The sequence below is a fragment of the Bombina bombina genome, chromosome 9 (genome assembly GCF_027579735.1).
Source record: "Bombina bombina isolate aBomBom1 chromosome 9, aBomBom1.pri, whole genome shotgun sequence".
NCBI classification, from domain to species: Eukaryota; Metazoa; Chordata; class Amphibia; order Anura; family Bombinatoridae; genus Bombina; species Bombina bombina.
The window spans coordinates 193327950-193347924 of record NC_069507.1 but is presented as its reverse complement, the minus strand read 5'-3'; positions in this window follow the sequence as shown (position 1 = coordinate 193347924).

Here is a 19975-nt window from a genome sequence, read left to right as displayed (position 1 = left end):
GCCTGAGAGAGATGGGTTGGTCAGAGACCAGCTCTTTCAAGATCAGAATCATATAACAAAAACAAGGGAAACAAGAGCTCTGGAAGATTGTGGTTGCTCTGAGGAGCCCAAAACCGCTGAGATATAAGAGGGGGTAGGTGGTAGGAGCTTAACCCCTGCAGCATGGCATCCGTGACAGGTCACTTACTGAAATTTGACTTACAATAGGGTTTAAATGTAGGTAGCAAAAAACCCTCAAAATTAGCTCAGCATTGGGGTGTGAAAAAATGCTTAGCAGCGAAAGGGTTAAACAAGGTTAATCATCCAAAAATATATTTTGTGATTCAGACAGGGTATATAATTTAAAAAAAGTTTCCGTTTTACTTCTATTATCAAATTTGCTTTGTTCCCATGGTATTTTTTGTTGAAGAGATACCTAGGTAGGTGTCTAGTGCACTACACGGCAGGAAATAGTGCTGCCATCTAGTGCTCTTGCAAATGGATAACATTCTTGCAAAACTGCTGCCATATAGTGCTCCAGACATGTGCATGCACCTGAGCTTACATCCGTGCTTTTCAATAAAAGATACCAAGAGAACAAAGAAAATGTGATAATAAAAGTAAATTACAAAGTTGTTCAAAATGGCATGTTTATCTGAATCATGAAATAAACATTTTGGGTTGCATGTCCCTTGAAAGGGACAGTAAACCTTAAAAATAATGTTATATAATTCTGCACATAGTGCAGAATTATATAACATTATATTAGCGCAAACACTGTAAAACCTAATATTCCCTTATAATTTTTAAAAGAAATGGCTGTTTTACAGACCCGCTCTCTGTGATCTTCTGAGCGGGTCTGTTTGTTTTACACAGCGCATCGGGCCAGCTGTATAGTCACAGCCCGGCCCGACCGCGCCATTATACTAAGTGCAGCTGGCTCCCGCTGTCAGACAGAGCAGGAGCGAGCTGCACTTAGTATAATGACGCGGTCGGGCCGGGCTGTGACTATACAGCTGGCCCGATGCGCTGTGTAAAACAAACAGACCCGCTCAGAAGATCACAGAGAGCGGGTCTGTAAAACAGCCATTTCTTTTAAAAATTATAAGGGAATATTACGTTTTATAAAGCTAAGGCTAATATAATGTTATATAATTCTGCACTATGTGCAGAATTATATAACATTATTTTTAAGGTTTACTGTCCCTTTAAGTATCAAGAATTTAGAATGTGATAAAAAAACAGGACTGGCACATGCCAAGTATTGGGCCATTTTTCACAAAAACAATAATTTAAAATAGTACTACTGATAAACAATTAAAATGGATGATCGTGAAAGCAGTGGCATCAAAAACGACTCATGAGCCGCTATTAATATGCAGAAAATGTATTCAAAGATAGACTGATATCAACCCTTGTAATTATTCAGGGTACTTTTATGTTGACGCGTTTTATTAGACATTTATGTATTGTTTACTTTTGTGAGGATTCATATTCTTTCCAAAGATTAATTCAACTTGTCAGATTAAGAAATGCTGGCAATTGTCACTTTACAGAATTATAACCACAATAACACAGGTCAGAGACGCACAAACAAAACTGCCTTCTCCAGGTTAAAAAATAATAACATTATATTTCGCTTATAAATCATCTCCTTGGTGTCCTTCCTTATAGTTTGACATCTTTGGTTTTCCCTATTTGCAATGTGATCTTAAGTTGATGTTTGTATCTCATGGTTCAGCAACCCCAAAAAAAGATTTGTACAGAAGAGCTGGAAATAAGCAATATTTTGCAGTAATAACATATGACTCCTGTGGCCTTAATCCTCAATAAACCTAGGTCTTGGAATGTCTGATTGTCTTGTTTTGAGAGAATACAATAATAAAAGGCAGATAAAACTATGCCACCCTTTGCTGAAATATAAAATAAAAAAAAGGCACTTTCAATGTAGAAAGATGAAAGTGGCTTTGAAAGGTCAATATTTTAGTATTACTTTGGTTTACAGATCCTACAATGAAGAGATTATAGCTAAATCTGTCTTTAATAACTGTAGGCCTTTGCCTGGAAAGTTTTCAACATGCTTCTGATTCAGGTAAACAAAAAATATATCTCAACAACTGTAGGGCCATTCAAGTAAATTATTGGATATGTGTATTTCAGCATTGAAACAGTGAATTGGAAAATATATATATATATATATATATATATATATATAGTGAAGATTGGAGTAGCCGTGTTAGTCCAGTAGATAGATGCTCAAAAAACAAAGTATTGCAGTATGCAGTGATACCTTTTTTATTGGACTAACATAATATTTAAAAGACAAGCTTTCGAGAGTTTTCCTCTCTTCCTCAGGTCTAAAGCAATACTTTAGACCTGAGGAAGAGAGGAAAACTCTCGAAAGCTTGTCTTTTAAATATTATGTTAGTCCAATAAAAAAGGTATCACTGCATACTGCAATACTTTGTTTTTTGCACAATGTTATATTTTTATATAAAGTGTTTTTTATACTTAAAAAAAAAAAAAAGTAGAAAGATATGCAGAGGGCGACTCCTAGTGCAGATTAGTAAGCAAAGTGTGTACCCACCAGCTTAACCCTTCAGATAGATACTCACAAAGTATAAAGCACACTGTAGTGCTAATGTAGCAAGCTGGGTATATTACAGTGGCCCAGCGCACATACCACTCCGGTAAAGAATTGTCCAAGGTGTTATAATGCTCAAAAGAGAAGATAGGAGACTCCAGAAGTATAAAAAAAAACACTTTATATAAAAATATAACAATGTACAATAAAAATCAGTAAAACACGCTACGTTTCTCAGAGCTGACCACTCTGTTTCCTCAGGCAAGTCAACTCTGAGAAACGCGTAGCGTGTTTTACTGATTTTTTATTGTACATTGTTATATTTTTATATAAAGTGTTTTTTTATACTTCTGGAGTCTCCTATCTTCTCTTTTGAGCATTATAACACCTTGGACAATTCTTTACCGGAGTGGTATGTGCGCTGGGCCACTGTAATATACCCAGCTTGCTACATTAGCACTACAGTGTGCTTTATACTTTGTGAGTATCTCTCTGAAGGGTTAAGCTGGTGGGTACAGACTTTGCTTACTAATCTGCACTAGGAGTCGCCCTCTGCCTATCTTTCTACTTTTTTAGATTGTTTTGGGAATCTACTAAGAGGAGCTGCCCCTGCATTTTGATGCACAGTCAACTGGGACACTGCTAAGTTTCCAGACTGCTTACCTAGGCATTATCTTTGCCTTAACTATATGTGAGTATAAAATCTATATCTCATTCTATCTATTCCAATATATTCTGGCTACACTAGGAGGCGCCCTTTCTTTCTGTTTCATTTAAAGAAATTGCAGGTCTGAGAAGATGACCTGAATATAAATAAGCTTTCCTTAGATAAGATTCAAGTTTCCTATCTAAAGGATCCTTAAAAGAAGTACTATCTTCCAAAGGAATAGTGGTACATTTAGCAAGAGTAGAAATAGCCCCATCAACTTTGGGGATCTTTTCCCAAAACTCTATTGAAATTGCTGGTAAGGGATACAATTTTTTAAACCTTGAAGAAGGAATAAAAGAAGTACCCAGCTCATTCCATTCCTTAGAAATCATATCAGAAATAGCATCAGGAATAGGAAAAACCTCTGGAGTAACCACAGAATTTAAATGTCTACTAGTTTTAATGTCAAGAGGACTAGTTTCCTCAATATCCAAAGTAATTAACACTTCTTTTAACAAAGAACAAATATACTCCATTTTAAATAAATAAGTAGATTTGTCAGTGTCAATATCTGAGGAAGGATCTTCTGAATCAGATAGATCCTCATCAGAGGAGGATAATTTCATCAATCTTATGAGAAGTTTTAAAAGACCTTTTATGTTTATTTGCGTTTATTAGAAGGTGGAAAAGCAGACAGAGCTTTCTGAATAGAATCAGTAACAAATTCTTTAAAATTCATAGGAATATCATGTACATTAGAAGTTTAAGGAACTGCAACCGACAATGTACTATTACTGATGGACACATTATCTGCATGTAAAAGTTTATCATGACAACTATTACAAATGACATTCGGAGATATAATCTCCACAGTTTACAACAAATGCACTTAGCTTTGGTAGAACCGATATCAGGCAGCAAAGTTCCAACAGATACTTCTGAGAAAGGATCAGATTGAGACATCTTACAAAATGTAAAAGAAAAAACAACATATAAAGCAAAATTATCAATTTCCTTATATGACAGTTTCAGGAATGGGAAAAAATGCAAATAGCATAGCCCTCTGACATAGAAAAAGGCAAGAGGCAAATAGCAATAGGGTGACAAAATAAAGAAAAATTTGGCGCCAAGTATGACGCACAGCAGAGCAGAGAGCGGGTCTGTAAAACAGCCGGGGCTTTTTAAAATTAAAATGGAATATTACGTTTAATACAGATAAGGCTAATATAATGTTATATAATTCTGCACTATGTGCAGAATTATATATCATTATTTTTGAGGTTTACTGCCCCTTTAATCATGAAAGAAAATGTTTGGTTATAGTGTCCCTTTAAATATGAATATTGCATAAATATGATTTTTCATGTTTTTAGCTACTTGACTGCAAAGGGCTCCAATGCAATCATTCCAAGTTACGAAACGCACATCAGGGGTGCGATAACAGGAGTACTTATCTCCTCATGTTTTAACTTACTTGAGTTTAGCTTTGCAATATAACTGATGTTGATTCTGTTCGCTACAAATTTTCAGTGATTTCAGACAGCGGTAACTATACATGAGCTTCCGGATTCTAGGAGCCTAGTCTCAGATAAGTGTTATTATTACGCTCTATGAAAAGAAAATATATGGCCTGAGAGAGAAGGGAGAGGTAAAAAGAGAGATTGGAGAGAGGAGGTAGTAGTGAATGATAGATGAGAGATGGGTAGTGGGTGGGATGAAAAGTAACATCTTTCTCTATTTCTCTCTCTTTCTCTCTCTCTTTTTCTATTTCTCTCTCTCTCTTTTTCTCTCTTTTTCTTTCTCTTTTTCTCTCTCATGTTATTATGAGTGTAACTGCACTGTGCAATGTATTTTTGATCTGCTTTGTGCAACTTTTTAGTCAAGTGTAACAGTTAACTAGTGCTCTGATGTTGCGCTAACCCAACACGCTTTAAATTCAATGGTTCTCAAGCGAATACATTTACTTGCAAATTGTAATAAGTGAGCTACTTCTGACACGCAGAAAAGTGTCCTGATATATCCCGTATCACTCGCACACAACAGTTAGCGCACCACTCATAATCTAGCTCTATATATCTTAAAAAGCACAAAATCATTTACTTTAAATTTAGTCAGTATTTATTTGTTTTTTTTTTAGATTTTGTAGTGCATTCATTTAGATATTCATTATTTAAAATGTCACTTTAAAGTGGAGGTCAATTTTGATGAATCGTTGCCTGGTTTTTAATAATCCTATTAAAAACAAGGGCACTTTAATTCATCAAAATTGACATTTCACTCGTTTTCTTCAAATACTTACCTTTTAATCCTAACAGCTGCTGCAGCGCTTCCACCGCCCGTTGCAAGCTCCCTTCGCGGGTCAAAAATTACGAATCCGGCTTCCTCCAATCATGGCGTTGCCTCAGGCCATGATTCCCCCGGGGGGAAATCCGTGATTGGAGGAAACCAGATTTGTCATTTCTGACATATGAAGAGGCTTCTGACGGCCGGGGGAATCGCTGGAGCGGCTGTGAAGATTAAAAGGTAAGTATTTGAAAAAAACGAGTCAATTGACAATTTTGATGAATTAAAGTGCCCTTGTTTTTAATAGGATTATTAAAAACCGGGCACCGACTCATCTAAATTGACCTTCAAATCATGGAGCTGCTTTTGATAAATTATTTCCTAAATTATTATTGTTTCCTCAGGCAAGTCAACATGACTTGCCTGAGGAAACAGAGTGGTCAGCTTTGAGAAACGCGTAGCGTGTTTTACAGATTTTTTATTGTACATTGTTATATTTTTATATAAAGTGTTTTTTTTATACTTCTGGAGTCTCCTATCTTCTCTTTTGAACATTATAACACCTTGAACAATTCTTTACCGGAGTGGTATGTGCGCTGGGCCACTGTAATATACCCAGCTTGCTACATTAGCACTACAGTGTGCTTTATACTTTGTGAGTATCTATCTGAAGGGTTAAGCTAGTGGGTACACACTTTGCTTACTAATCTGCACTAGGAGTCGCCCTCTGCATATCTTTCTGCAATTTCTTAAGCTGATGTTGCAGCTGCATCAACTTTTTGGTTGGAAAATTTAGTGCAACAAGAATTGGAATCTGACTTATCTAGCATTGTTCGCTTACTGCAACATGCTAATCATTTTATTTGTGATGCAATTTTTGATATTATCAAAATTGATGTTAGATCCATGTCTTTAGCTATTTTAGCTAGAAGAGCTTTGTGGCTTAAATCTTGGAATGCTGATATGACATCTAAGTCTAGATTGCTATCTCTTTCTTTCCAAGGTAATCATTTATTTGGTTCTTAGTTGGATTCTATTATTTCAACTGTTACTGGGGGGAAGGGAGTTTTTTTTGCCTCAGGATAAAAGACCTAAGGGTAAATCTAAGGTTTCAACCCGTTTTCGTTCCTTTTGTTAAAATAAGGAACAAAAACCTAATCCTTCCCCCAAGGAATCTGCTTCCAATTGGAAGCCTTCCTCAAATTGGAATAAATCCAAGCCATTTAAGAAACCAAAGTCAGCCCCTAAGTCCGCATGAAAGTGCGGCCCTCATTCCAGCTCAGCTGGTAGGGGGCAGATTAAGGTTTTTCAAGGATGTTTGAATAAATTCTGTCCAAAATCAGTCTCTCAGGGGTATCGAATAGGATTCAGAATAAGATGTCCTATGAGAAGATTTTTTCTCTCATGCATCCCAGCAAATCCAGTAAAAGCTCAGGCTTTCCTGAAGTGTGATTCAGACCTGGAGTTTTCAGGGGTAATCATGCCAGTTCCTTTTCAGGAACAGGGTCTGGGGTTTTATTCAAATTTATTCATTGTCCCAAAGATGGAAAATTCATTCAGACCAGTTCTGGATCTGAAAATTTTGAATCGTTATGTAAGAGTACCAACTTTAAAGATGGTGACTATAAGGACTATTCTGCCTTTTGTTCAGCAAGGACATTATATGTCTACAATAGACTTGCAGGATGCATACCTTCATATTCCGATTCATCCAGATCATTATCAGTTCCTGAGATTCTCTTTCTAGAAAAGCATTACCAATTTGTTTCTCTTCCATTTGTCCTAGCAACAGCTCCAAGAATCTTTTCAAAGGTTCTCGGTGCCCTGCTCTCTGTAACCAGAGAGCAGGGTATTGCAGTGTTTCCTTATTTGGATGATATCTTGGTAGTAGCTCAGTCTTTACGTTCTGCAGAATCTCACACGAATCAACTAGTGTTGTTTCTTCGAAAACATGGTTGGAGGATTAATTTAACAAAAAGTTCTTGATTCCTCAGACAAGGGTCACCTTTTTAGGCTTCCAGATAGATTCAGTGTCCATGACTCTGTCTCTAACAGACAAGAGACGTTTAAAATTGGTTGCAGCCTGTCGGCACCTTCAGTCTCAGTCATTCCCTTCAGTGGCTATGTGCACGGAAGTTTTAGGTCTCATGACTGCAGCATCGGACGCGATTCCCTTTGCTCGTTTTCACATGAGACCTCTCCAGCTTTGTATGATGAATCATTGGTGCAGGGATTATACAAATATATCACAATTAATATACTTAAATCCCAATGTTCAACACTCTCTGACGTGGTGGTTAAATCACCAGCATTTAGTTCAAGGGGCTTCTTTTGTTTGGCCAACCTGGACTGTGATCACAACAGATGCGAGTCTTTCAGGTTGGGGAGCTGTTTGGGGATCTCTGACAGCACAAGGGGTTCGGAAATCTCAAGAGGCGAGATTACCAATCAATATTTTAGAACTTCGTGCAATTCTCAGAGCTCCTAAGTTTTGGCCTCTGTTGAAGAGAGAACCGTTCATTTGTTTTCAGACAGACAATATCACAACAGTGGCATATGTCAATCATCAGGGTGGGACTCACAGTCCCCAAGCTATGAAAGAAGTATCTTGGATACTTGTTTGGGCGGAATCCAGCTCCTGTCTAATTTCTGCGGTACATATCCCAGGTGTAGACAATTGGGAGGCGGATTATCTTAGCCGTCAGACTTTACATCCAGGGGAGTGGTCCCTCCATCCAGATGTGTTTTCTCAGATTGTTCAGATGTGGGGTCTTCCAGAGATAGATCTGATGGCCTCTCATCTAAACAAGAAACTTCCCAGATACCTGTCCAGGTCCAGGGATTTTCAGGCGGAAGCAGTGGATGCGTTGACACTTCCTTGGTGTTATCAAGCTGCTTATATTTTCCAGCCTCTAGTTCTTCTTCCAAGAATGATCTCCAAAATCATCATGGAGCAATTGTTTGTGTTGCTGGTGGCTCCAGCATGGCCTCACAGGTTTTGGTATGCAGATCTTGTTCGGATGTCCAGTTGTCAACCTTGGCCACTTCCGTTAAGTCCGGACCTATTGTCTCAAGGTCCGTTTTTTCCATCAGGATCTCAAATCATTAAATTTGAAGATGTGGAAACTGAACTCATAGTGCTAAGTCATAGAGGTTTCTCTGACTCAGTGATTAATACTATGTTACAAGCTCGGAAATCTGTCTCTAGGAAGATTTATTATCGAGCTTGGAAGACTTACATTTCATGGTGTTCTTCTCATAAATTCTCTTGGCATTCTTTTAGAATTCCTAGAATTTTACAGTTTCTTCAGGATGGTTTGGATAAGGGTTTGTCTGCAAGTTCCTTGAAGGGACAAATCTCTGCTCTTTCTGTTTTATTTCACAGAAAGATTGCTAAACTTCCTGATATTCACTGTTTTGTACAGGCTTTGGTTCGTATCAAGCCTGTAATTAAATCAATCTCTCCTCCTTGGAGTCTTAATTTGGTTTTGAGGGCTTTACAGGCTTCTCCATTTGAGCCTATGCATTCTTTGGACATTAAACTACTTTCTTGGAAAGTGTTGTTCCTTTTGGCCATCTCTTCTGTTAGAAGAGTTTCTGAACTATATGCTCTTTCTTGTGAATCTCCTTTTCTAATTATTCATCAGGATAAGGCGGTTTTGCGGACTTCGTTTAAATTTTTACCTAAGGTTGTGAATTCTAACAACATTATTAGATATGAGACAAAAAGAGAAAGGGCGCCTCCTAGTGTAGCCAATATAGAACTGGACAGATATAATCAGATATAAATTTTATACTCACAAATTGTGAAGGCAAAGATAATGCCAAGGTAAATGCTCTGGGAACTCAGCAGTGTCCCAGTTGACTGTGCACCACATGGCAGGGCAGCTCCTCCTTTTAAATTGTTATGGCAATCTGTAGAAATGGAAGATATATAGAGGGCGACTCCTAGTGCAGATCAGTTAGCTTTAAATTCTCCCACTAACAACTCCCCTTGGAAGAATACTCACACAGTGTGAAGCACACTATAGTGCTAATGCAGCCTGCTGGGTATATTGCAGTGGCCCAGTGCACATATACACTCTGGTAATGAACAGTTCCAAGGTTTTTTGCAGGATGTTCCAATAAAACAATAGGAGACTTCAGTGGATAAAAGGAACTTTATAAAAATCAATTAATCATATAAAAACAGTCAGTGAAACACGCTACGCGTTTCTCAGAGTTAACCACTCTGTTTCCATGGGCTTTTAAGAATAAAGCTTCAGTTGATCAGATTTGCAAAGCGGCAACTTGGTCCTCTTTACATACATTTACTAAATTCTACCGTTTTGATCTATTTTCTTCTTCAGAAGCAGTTTTTGGTAGAAAAGTTCTTCAGGCAGCTGTTTCAGTTTGATTCTTCTGCTGATGTTTTAAGTTTTTCTTGTCATTAAGAATAAACTTATAATTTGGGTTGTGGATTATTTTTTTCAGCGGAAAATGGCTGTTTTTTATTTTTATCCCTCTCTCTCTAGTGACTCTTGAGTGGAGTTCCACATCTTGGGTATTGATATCCCATACGTCACTTGCCAATTAAATGAAAGAAAACATAATTTATGTAAGAATTTACCTGATAAATTTTTATGGTGGTTATGATTTTTTTGTATAAAGCACAATTATTTCCAAATTCCTTTGTTGATGCTTTTTACTCCTTTCTTTATCACCCCACTACTTAGCTATTCGTTAAACTGAATTGTGGGTTTGGTGAGGGGTGTATTTATAGGTATTTTGAGGTTTGGGAAACTTTGCCCCTCCTGGTAGGATTGTATATCCCATACGTCACTAGCTCATGGACTCTTGCCAATATGAAAAAAATTAATTTATCAGGTAAATTCTTACATAAATTATGTTATTGTTCATGCACAAATTTTTACTATTAACTTGTAATATGAATGCAACCAGACGCACGCAGAAAGCCTCTGTCTAGCGCAGTTAACACACAAACGGGAGCAATATTTTGCTTTCAAATCATAATCTAGTCCTTGATGTGAAAAAATAAAACATTTTGTAAAAAGATAATATTAGAATTTATAGACAATGCTACACAGAAAAATTGCTGCACTGATTCTCACAAAGTTTTACAGCAAGATAGATCACATGGAGTAGTTTTTCTAGCTTAGATTTAGAGGCATGGAAGTTTCACTAATATTTAGAAGAAAAATCAACTGAAACAATATCTGTGAGCATCTACAGAGGCTGTTTTTAATATCATATAAAATACAACTCTAGTATTGCACTGCTCTATTCAATAGAGCAGTGCAATACTAGAGTTGTATTTTATATGATATTAAAAACAGCCTCTGTACATGCTCACAGATATTGGGGCATATGTATCAAGCTCCGAATGGAGCTCCATAACCTGTCCGCTTGCGATCGGGTTGATTGACACCTCCCTGCTGGCGGCCCATTGGCCGCGAGTCTGCAGAGGGAGGCGTTGCACCAGCAGCTCTTGTGAGGTGCTGGTGCAATGCTGAATACGGCGAGCGACAGACCTTGATAACTAGAGGCCATTGTTTCAGTTGATTTTTCTTCTAAATATTAGTGAAACTTTCATGTTGGAATCACAATCAGCATGAATTTTAGAGTCCAATCTCCCTTTAAACTAGATTGTGTCCCTATAGAACCACTAACAACATACTATAATAAAGAAACACATTTGATATAAAAGGAGTATAGAGGAGTATATGGATTTGTTTAAGTCTTTTTTGTCTTTTATACTCATTGTCAAAAAAAATTATCTTACATTTTTATGCAATAGCTATTTTGAAATTTGAAAGAATCTCAATAAAAGGTATTGACCAAAAAGAGCTGCAATGAGTCTCTATACAAAGGGTTACAGTTTGCTTCTGCAGACAAAGGGTTAAACGCACAATAAAACAATTGAGATGCGTGTGTCTCTTTAAGCAGTATGGAACTGTTCTTCAAGCAAAAGTATTTAAATTTTCATGAAATATTTTATATCCTTTTTAAACCTAAGCAGCTAAAAATATCAACTAGCGCTGCAAGTTCATGAATCAAACATGCTCCAGATTTCCACATATTTAAATTCAAGACCTCTGGAAAAAAAAGCAGCCATATATAGTTACTGTATAAGAAATAATGTTACAGAACACAAACCTCCAGTTCTTAGGAGCTGCAAATTTCCAGTATTTCAGATAATTTTATCTCAAACAGGGTCGGACTGGGACCATACCCAAGAACTGATAAGTATAGTCTACTAGTTTGATTGACAAAAAAAAACATTTAAAGTTTGTAATACCCTTCTGTAATTTTGTTTTGTAGATTGGTTGTAATTAAAAAGTAAACAAACTAAATGTAATAAAAACAGGGATAGTAAACCCAATTTTTTTTCTTTTATGATTCATATAGAGCATGCAATTTTAAGCAACTTTCTAATTTACTTCTATTATCTTTTTTTCTTCATTCTCTTGCTATCTTTATTTGAAATCTAAGCTAAGGGGACGGCCCATTTTTGGTTCAGAACCCTGGATAGAGCTTGCTGATTGGTGGCTACATTTAGCCACCAATCAGCAAGCGCAACCCAGGTTCTGAACCAAAAATGGGCTGGCTTCTAAACTTATATTCTTGCTTTTCAAATAAAGATAGCAAGAGAACAGAGAAAAATTAATTATACAAGTAAATTAGAAAGTTGCTTAAAATTGCATGCTCTATATGAATCATGAAAGAAAAATAATTGGGTTTACTATCCCTTTAAGTAAACATTTTAATCAAGAATAACCACTTTGCTCATCAGCCTATGTAGTCAAAGTTACTCAAAATAATAGGCACTTGAGCATGACAGGCGCAGCCCTTACCTGGCTTACAGACACGGCAAGGCAGTGGGAGGCACGGCTGGTCATGCACAAATATTAAAGCTGGTTGATGGAATGGGCTAGGCTAAGGCAACAGGCCTGTATTCCCTATGCTCAGTCCAAGCCTGAACTCAAATAAAAGTTAGGTGATCATAATTATCTCACCTGTGCTCAAGCAAGGACATCTTGACTATTGTTTACCATTTGAGTACAATATTTACACATCTCTCTTGTAGGCCACTCCCATGTCTAAAATAACTAATTTCTATGTTAAGTGAAGAATATTTTAATGATTTGCGCAGAGTGACTAAATCTCATATAAATTGACTTCCCCACATGTGCAATATATTATATTCACCTTTTTATGCAAGGGATGTGAAGGGTTTAGAGTGTATAAATGTCAAGAAAAGGCAATAGATAGAAATAAATGAAGAGCAAAAGATGTAAAGTAAGTGCGGGCAGGAAAAAAAGTAATAGAAGGTATGGATGAATGGAAAGAACAATGGGCACAGGACATGGGGATTAAGAAAAAATAATAAGTAACAAAGTAAAAGAAGGAGCAGGAAATATCAATAATAAATAAAGAATAAGTAATAGAAAAACAGAATTAAACAGGGAGAAGGAAATGAAATGGAGCAATGGATAGGAGGTCAGAGGATGGAGTAAGATATAAGAGGGTGGTAAGTAGAGTATGAGATGATAGAGCAGGAAATATATTGAGATAGCAGGGTGTTGAAAAAAAGAGATAGAAGATAAGAGAATGGAAACAGATATGAGAGAAAGAGGAATGGAGTAAGAGATGGAAGTGTGGGGAATAATTAACAGATGAGAGTTTTGGGAAATTAATGGAATAAGAGATGGGAACTTTGGGAACAGAGTAAGAAATTATAGAGCATTGAAGGGAGTAAATAACTAGAGGGTGGGGAACTCAGTAAGAGTAGGGAGAATGGGTAATGGAGTAAAAGATGGAAAAGTGGGAAATGGAGTTAGAACGTTACAAAGAAATGGAAGAATAGGAAATTAGTAAGTGATGGGGGAGTGGGGAATGGAGTAAGAGGAAAGAAGAAAGGGGAAAGGAGAAAGATATGGGAGAATGAGAAATAGTGTAAGAGATGTAAGTGTGGGGATTATTAGTTATGGAAGTGTGGGAAATGGAATAAGAAATGGGAATAGAGTAAGAGATGTGAGAGTGTTAAATTGAGTAAGAGATGGGAGAATGAGGAATGGAATAAAAGATGCCATAGTGGGTAACAGAGTAATAAATGGGAGAGTGTAGAATGGAGTAAGAGATGTGAGAGTGTTAAATAAAGTAAGAGATGTGAGAGTGTTAAATAAAGTAAGAGATGGGAGAATGAGGAATGGAGTAAAAGATGCCGTACTGGGTAACAGAGTAAGAAATGGGAGAGTGTAGAATGGAGTAAGAGGTGGGTGAATGAGAATGGAGTTAAAGTTGGGAAAGTGGGGAATAAAGTAAGAAATGGGAGAGTTGGCAGTGAAGTAAAAGATAGGTGAGTGTGTAATTGAGTAAGAGATGGGACAGTGGGAAAAAAAGGAAGAGATTGGAAAGTGGTAAACTAAGAGATGGGAGAGTGTGGGAATGGAGTAAGAGATGAGAAAGCGGAGAATGAATAAGAGATGGGAGACACAGAAATGGAGTAAGAGATGGGAGAGTGGGAAATAGAGTAAGAGATATGAGAGAGGAAATGCGTAAGAGATGGGAAAGTGGGGAATGGAGTAAGAGATAGGAAAGTGGGAAATTAAAAAGAGATGGAAGAGTTGGGAGGGAATTAAGAGATGGGAGAGTGGGAAATGGAGTAAAAGATGGGAGAGTGAGTACAGTGAGTACTGAATAAGAGATAGAAGTGTGAGAAATTGAATAAGAGATGGGAGAGTGGGGAATGAGTAAGAAATGGGAGAGTAGGGAATACTTGTACAGTACAGTGTGGACCATGGGGAACCAAAATATTTGCTTTAGTATATGTTCAGTATTTATTATATCCACACTATTTTTAGAGTCTAAATAAAAAACAACAACCAAACCCCCATCACAAAATACCCACTAACACCTAAACCCAATAACCAGCTAACCCCCCTAGCCTATCACCCCTAGGTTACCAAAAACCTAACCTTATCTGAAAAAAACTAACCTTGTCTCAAAAGACAACCTATCCTTAGCTGAAAAATAAAATAACCTAACATTACAGAAAAAAGGCAACCATTACAGAAAAAAACAACCCTACCATTACAGAAAAAAAACAAATGACCAAAAAGAAAAAGAAAAACAGTTATGCATATTCTAAAACTAAAGCCCCACTTAAAAAAAAAAAACAACATCACAAAATAAACAAACCTATACAAACACTAAACTGTAGCAATAATTCTTAAAAGGGCTTTTGTAGGGCATTTTACTGCCAAAACCCCCCCAAAACAATACAAAACCTTATTCTAAAACCCCCCATAAAGATTGTACTCACCAAAGTTGAATCCAGATCCTGTGTGGTGGTGCTCCATCTTCATCCTGGTGATGCTTCATCCCAGCGCTGGTCCATCTTCATCCTGGAAGTGGTCTTTTATCTTCATCCCGGCAGTGGTCTTCTATCTTCATCCTGGCGGCAGCAGGGCTGGCTCACGATATTGTGCTGCCTGGGTCCCAGAATGAAATGATACCCCCCCCAGTAGAAAAATTACTGATTAGCTTATCATCCTACTAGCCTGGCTGCTGACCTTACTAAGCCTGCCTGCCTACCTGCATGCAACCAATGTTTATGCACAATTGGTCAATAACTGGGAAGGAAGTTAGAGAAGAGATGCACTTTTCCCACCTTGAATGTCACCCCTGACCAGTTCTGTGTCTTTGTGCATGATGAGGTTATGCTGCTGGGAACCTGCGACTTCCCCCATGGAGACAGGAAAGGAGTGGTCTGGTTCAGACAGTGACGGTTAACGGCAGACTTTTATCTTCATCTCTCTTCTTATCTTTGGATTTTCCATCGCAGACATCCACTTCATGCATTCACCTGCAGCATACTGAATTTTGAATGTGAGGTAGTACCTTTATATAGGGGTACCCTTGCATTCATATTGGCTTTTTTGAATTTTCAAATTCAAATCAGCCAATAGAATGAAAGATGTTTCTATTGGTTTTCTAAGGGCAATGTCCAGCCAAATGCCCTTTTAAAAGCAATTTTTTAGAGTAGGTTATTTTTAGATAGCTTTTTTGTTTTTTTGGGGGGGGGGGGTTGGAGGGTTATTAGTTGAATGAAGTAGTGTTGTTTTTTGTTTGAAAAAGAGCTAAGTCACTTTAGGATAATGCCTTACAAAAAGTCCTTTTAAAGGGACAGTTTACTCAAAAAGTGAACACATTTTAAACAACAGTGCTTCAATAGTTACATAAAGTAGTGCTGAGCAATGTATACACATCGTTTTCATCGTTTGAAAATATTTTTTTGAAAGCTCCGTTTGTAAACAAGCTTACCTATACCCCTTTGAATATTTTCTGGCCGTGTGGCCAGTCCGATAGCACTCTTAACTAGCACATATTGAATGCGCCACCCTTCATGGTGAAGTCATCACTAGTGTGGATACGGACCAGCGCTCCATAAAAGCATGTCTGAGTTGAGCAGTAATTAGAATATTTCTTTACCTTTAACGGCTCATATTGCTGGTGCACGAGTAATTAATATTCTTGCACTTGTTCATGGCGGTCACATAAATGCTGACATGTGTGCTTGTTATGAGGGATGTATAACACATTTACATACCTACACTATTGGCTATGACACGCTGTGAAGGCGTGCTGCTATCGTGTGTTAGCTCTGCCCTTTTCTAAGGGCAGACCGTGATGGCCTCGATCTCAGCTAAAACTGTTAGGTAAAGTTTTAAATTATTATATAACTCCATGATTTGATTCTATGTCATTGTGGTTGGTTTACATATTGTAAATGTTTAAATTGCCATTAAAACTACTTTTTAGCATACTGGTTCTCTAATGGCTATTGCTATAGTTTAGTGTTAGTATAGGTTTTTTTATGTTTGGGTGTTTTTTTGTGGGGCTTTAGTTTTAGAATAGGCAGAACTGTTTGTTATTTTTTGGATTTTCTGTAATGGTAGCTTTTTCCTTTTTTGGGTAAGGTTAGTTTTTTTTAAAGGTAAGGTTAGGTTTTTGGGGGGTAACTTAGAGGATGTTAGGTTAGGTGGGTTAGCTGGTTAGGGTATTTAGATGTTAGTGGGTATTTTGCAATAGGGGTTGTGGTGGTTTAGGGGCTTATAGTGTAGTGAGGTAACCTGTGGCGTGGGATATGGCAGTTTAGGGGTTAATAGTGTAGAGGGGTAGTTTATAATAGGGTTTGTGGCATTTTAGGGGTTAAGAGAGTAGTGGAGTAGTCTGCAATGTGGGAGTGTAGTGGGTCAGGGGTTAATATTGTAGTGGGGACTTTGCGGTGGGCTATGTGGTGGGTAAGGGGTTATTAGAGTAGAAGGCTTATGGCGAATCGGGTTAGCAAGTGAGTATGGGTGTTTTTTTCCACTTTTGTCTCTCCATTGAAGACTATGGGGGAGTAACTTCTGCTTTTTTGCAGGAGCAAAAAAACGTTTACTTTCAACTTGTAATACGTGTGCTACCAGAAGTCGAGCGTGCGAGGGGGAGCTGTAATTACCGCTCCACTTGTAATCTAGCCCTTTATTGAGAATGAAATGTTCAATTTAATGTCCCATTAAAGAAAAGTAAAATTATTTTCTTTTTCTTTTAATTTATTGCTTATAAAGGAGTGCATTTTAAAATGTATTACAGTTTTTTTAATGGATGCTCATTTGCTATTTGTGTTTCTATGCTTGTGAAGCATGTTACTGTGCACCAATAAAGAATTTGAACATCTGTTTATCAGCCAATGAGCAGGATTCACTTCCTGTTAGCTTTTAGTTAATTTCTGTATCGTTAAATTCAACTAATCATAACTTCAGCACTCTTAAAGTCAAGTACAGGTACAAATCTTTAAATTAGGAAATCCAAAATCCAAACTTATTATGAAATCCAAATTTTATATTATATTTAAAAAAAAAAAAAAAATTATCAAAAATTACTTCCTCCCCCAGTAAGTCACAATCTTCTCTGCCTGGGTCTTTGGTCTGATTTTTTTTGTTCTAAAATGATAATAGTCTAAATGTACAGATGGCCCTCGTTTTACAACGGTTCAATTTACACCTTTTCAGAATAACAACCTTATTTTCCAGTCATGTGACTGCTATTGAAAAGCATTGAGAAGCAGTGCATTTATTAAAATAGCCAGTAGGTGGAGCTGTCCGCTTGTGTTGTAGCAAAGCCAAGCAAGCTGAAATTAATCAGTTTAACCAGACCTGAGCTATTGAGCAGATTTCAAAGGAACTGTCTATAAATCAGTCCAGATTGGAATGCATAGAAAGAACTGTTTGCAGAAAATTGAAAGTGAAGTCTGTGTTGTGTGATTATTTTATTAGGTTTATAATGCTGTTTAGCAAATGCTTTTGTTCATTTAACTTAGTTTAATTATATATTCTGTGTTGTGTGATTATTTTATTAGGTTTATAATGCTGTTTAGCATTTAAAGTCCTAATTTCAAAGCTTTAAAAATAATGTATTAGGTGTTACTTATGACAATTTTGAGAGGGGCCTAGAACCTATCTCCCTCACTTCCCATTGACTTACATTATAAACTGGGTTTCAATTTACAACGGTTTCGATTTACAACCATTCCTTCTGGAACCTAACCCCGGCGTAAACTGAGGGCTACCTGTATTTAAAACAACAAATAATACCTTTCTGATTACAGTACTGTACTATCTTTCTGAGGGTACTGTATACAAAAGTAAGACATTTAGAGGTTTAAATGTTATAAAGTATATTAATATAACAATGTTGGTTGTGCAAAGCTGGGGAATGGGTAATTAAGGCGTTATCTATCTTTTTAAACTATAACAATTTTGGTATTGAGTGTCCCTTTAAGTGAGTTTGATATGCGTTCTCTAATGGTACCAAATTAAGATTCCATAGTGATCTTCCAAATCAATTTATACGCAAATAGCCCGGCAGTTCAATTTATCAGCCGTCAAAAGGTACATATAATAGACTACTCTATCAAATTTTAATTTATGGGCTTCTACTTATGTTAAAAATATGCACTATTCTTTAAATAAATAATATTCTTCTATTATACTCAAAGAATATGTTCAATATTTTATATGGTCAAGAGCTTTTCTTCTTTGCTGAAATGAATAATTATACTTGCCTACATTTACATACCTATTATTTAATGGCTCTGTGATTACAGAGTATTACTGCATTCGGAAAAAAAAGTAACTGTTATAATAGGAAAAATATAAGGGTATAATTATCATTACAAGTCCTATCATTATGTTTCCAGTGTAACTGAAATTCAGTTGTGAACTTGTTGGATTTTTGTTTAATGTATTTATTTATTTATTTATTTGCAATTAGAATGAAAAAAAGGTTTTCTGATGTCATAATAAATAGTTTGTCACATCTATTAAAACACAACCATTCTGCTGCTTAAAGAGACAGTAAACACTTTGATATTGTAATAGTTAAAGGGACATGAAACCCCAACATTTTCTTTAATGATTTGGATTAAACCTTTCCAATTTACTTTCATTATCAATTCTGCTTTGTTCTCTTGTTATCCTTGAAGGAACAGCATTACAATACTGGCAGCAAGATGAACACATCTAGTCAGCCAATCACAAAAGACAAATGTGTGCAGGCACCAATTACCAGCAGCTCCCACTAGTATAGAATATGTGCGTCAACAAGGGATACCAAGAGATCAAAGCACATTTGAAAATAGAAGTGAATTTTAAAGTGTCTTAAAATAACATGCTCTATCAGAATCATGCAAGTTTCCATTCCCTTTAATTATGTATAGTAAAACAACTTTGCAATATAGTTTAATTAATGTTTGTCCCCTTTTCTGGTAATTGTATTAAATTTGTGGATCTGCCAGCCTTGAAAACTGAAACAGGACATGGCAGGGTCCACAAACATAACTTTGACATATGTATAAACTTAATTTGCTGTTTGGTATCTTATCTTTTCTGCTGAAGCCAAACACTCGAGATGTTGTTAAAAGGGACAGTCTACAATAGAATTTGTATTGTTTTAAAAGATAGATAATCCCTTTATTACCCATTCCCCAGTTTTGCATAACCAACACAGTTATATTAATATACTTTTTACCTCTGTGATTATCTTGTGTCTAAGCCTCTTCTGAAAGCCCCCTGATCACATGACTTTTTATTTATTATCTATTGACTTGCAGTGAGTACTGTGTTGTACTTAACCTTAAATAACTCCTCGGGCGTGAACACAATGTTGTCTATATTGTCCACATGAACTAGCAGTCTCCTGTTGCGAAAAGCAAGTAAAACAGTATGTGATAAGAGGCTGTCTGTAGTGGCTTAGAAATAGGCAGAAATTTAGAGGTTTAAATGTTATAAAGTATATTAATATATCAATTTTGGTTGTGCAAAGCTGGGGAATGAGTAGTAAAGGCATTATCTATCTTTTTATCAAAAACAATTTTAGTGTAGACTGTCCCTTTAACAAAATATTAGTGAAAAGTCCTGTCTTCTTCAGACTCA